The following is a 2615-nucleotide window of genomic DNA, read 5'->3' as shown; positions in this document are numbered from 1 at the left end:
ATATATATATGTTTCACTTGCACTAAGCTCACTCTTGTAACTAACTACAACTAAGGCCTGTGTATGAAATCTGTGGGAATTTCCTCTTTCTTCTACTGGTTATTCCTAATATTAATATCGGTTTTTCATAACTGGGATGTCAACACTATGAATGTATGGGAACCAAAGGTGGGATATGTTTTCTATAATTAAACAGAACAAAATCCTCTTGATTTTTTTTTCTTTTGTGTTCCATACGCAAAGAAAAGCCTAGCTACTGACAACTTTGAAGTCGAGCTGACGCAAAAGGAGTGACTTCCGGCTATTTGATTGTCTAATAAAGCGATCCCCAACCATCGCAGATCATTCGGTACCGGGTCGTTCTGAAAGAATATTTCAAATGTCATTTCTATTTTGACTTTCGCAGTGAGCAGGAGGTTTTTATACATTTATATACGTATATGTAATAATTAAACTATATATTATGTATTTTCTTTTTTTGTTATGCACATGATCCCCCGTTTCATGGGAAAATTTTCTTGCGTGAAACTGGTCCGTGGTGTAAAAAGAAAAGTTGTAGATTGCTGGTCTAAAACAAAGTTCGAAGACACAGAGCAATTTTTTTTCTTTTCTTTGTAGACGTCTGGAATCATGAAAGGTTAAGAACCATTTTATTCAATCTTTCATTGTACGAACCAGTCCATTTCCAATACAGTTACAGTATCGATTTTCTGGAAACCTTGTTTCCAAAGTCTGTCCTTATTAGTGATTTTTCCGAACTACGTGTGGTCACCTTGCTCACTACTCTAAATTATACAAATACTAAATTTGCTTCAATAATTAAATGAAATACAATACCATTAGTACAAATGGTACAAATTTATTAACACTGTACTGTGCAAGGTACCATAAGCTAATCAGGCGGTCATGGGAATTTGAAGCTTCCGTGTGGGTTATAAGAGGTTCCTTGCCATCAGTGTCTGGGAAGCCATTCCGCCTGTAACTCATCTACGTTTCACAATTGTCGATATTCATTTCTAAATGACTTTTCTGTGAAATTGAAGATAATCATATACGTATGTAATTATGTATCTCGTACCCGATTGACACTTTATTAACATATATGTAATTGTTTATATAAGGATACATGCAGCGTATACGCCTACTTATGAAAGCTATACTCCTATCGCAGCAACGTATATATAACATTTTCTCACCGACCCACTTAGGTAACCTCCAACAATATTTTTACCTAACTACGACGTACTATTTTGACTATCAACCTTACGCTCAAATGATACAAGCAGTTGAATTACCCTTTTGAAATAACTTAGCTGATGTTTATAAGCTGATGTTTGTCAATGAATTATCTTCTCTATTTTCGTCCTTGTCTCATAAACTCTGGTCAAACTTTTGTTTACTTCTACACATACCTATTAATAAATTGTACTATTGCCTTGCAACAGTAAGCATTTGGATATATATAGGTATGCATCCAGTAGTATATTGGATATTAATTATCTCTTAGCTGGTTGTCTAATCTCTAACTCTCTCTCTCTCTCTCTCTATATATATATATATATATATATATATATTGCATAGACCACCCAGAACAGTTGGTAGAGTGAATGAAGGTAACAGTTAAATACAACCATGTTCTGTTTACCCTTATATATTGCATAAACATGATACCTCTGATGTTTTATTAACTCCCTCTCGTATAATTTAAAGATGATGGGCATCAACATAATAACACTTTGCTACACAGCATGAATACGATGTCTTTAATACATACATACATACATACATACATACATACAAAAACCTGTCACCTAAAAGAATTCTGAAAACGTCTGAAATCCTAATTCTAGAAGGAAATCTAGTTAAAAAGTCTTAGGTAGCTTACTAATAAACTACAGACTGAATGTCTATGATACATTATAAACGCGCGCACACACACACACACACACACACACACACACACACACACAAAATGGCCTCCAGGTTTATTCTAGAGCGCTGTATTACAGACAGGAATCATAATGGAGTTTACTGAATACATTGCTGTCTTAGTGGGTAGCACGTAATTATAGGGACAATAGCAATGTCTTGAATGGAGTCCTGTCTGCTTTTATGTGTAACTTGCAGTACATATATAAGCATACTTTTTATATAAGATTATATATCTAGAGGCAAGTATATACCATATTGTATGTGTGTCAGGAACAATCAGATTTTTCTTCGAAATTTAGCATTTTCAGTTGACGTGTTCATGTGTGGTGTACCTACTGGTCATGTTTGAGCTCGTGCGCGCGCGCACACACACATCTAAATATTCCCTTTGCTGGAGATAGGTAGGACAGCTGCTGAGCTAATGACAGTTGAGATAGAAACGTGTCCGCTGCTGTCTTCTTGTGTCCAGGCAATCAGAAGCTCTTTTTCTGTATGACATTTAGTGTTTGGTACCCATTGCCACTAAATGATTGTCCAAACATCTCTGTAAGAGGTGATGATTATTATACATCAGAGATCTATTTGTAATGTGTTCTATTTAATGTACCTTTATTCCTCTGCTCAAATACACGCTACTGAGTTATTTAGTTTAATATATATATATATATATATATATATATATA

General features: G+C 34.7%; 1 protein-coding gene across 1 annotated transcript in view; it reads right to left on the bottom strand.

The window, feature by feature from the left end:
- Positions 1–2615, bottom strand: part of LOC106875212 (formin-J) — a 190854-nt gene that overhangs the window by 144497 nt on the left and 43742 nt on the right. The gene's annotated exons all lie outside the window — the stretch shown is intronic.

This window comes from Octopus bimaculoides, chromosome 16, assembly GCF_001194135.2.
Source record: "Octopus bimaculoides isolate UCB-OBI-ISO-001 chromosome 16, ASM119413v2, whole genome shotgun sequence".
In the NCBI taxonomy this organism is placed as follows: Eukaryota; Metazoa; Mollusca; class Cephalopoda; order Octopoda; family Octopodidae; genus Octopus; species Octopus bimaculoides.
The sequence above is the reverse complement of the archived record's forward strand: the minus strand, read 5'-3'. Positions and strand labels throughout refer to the sequence as shown.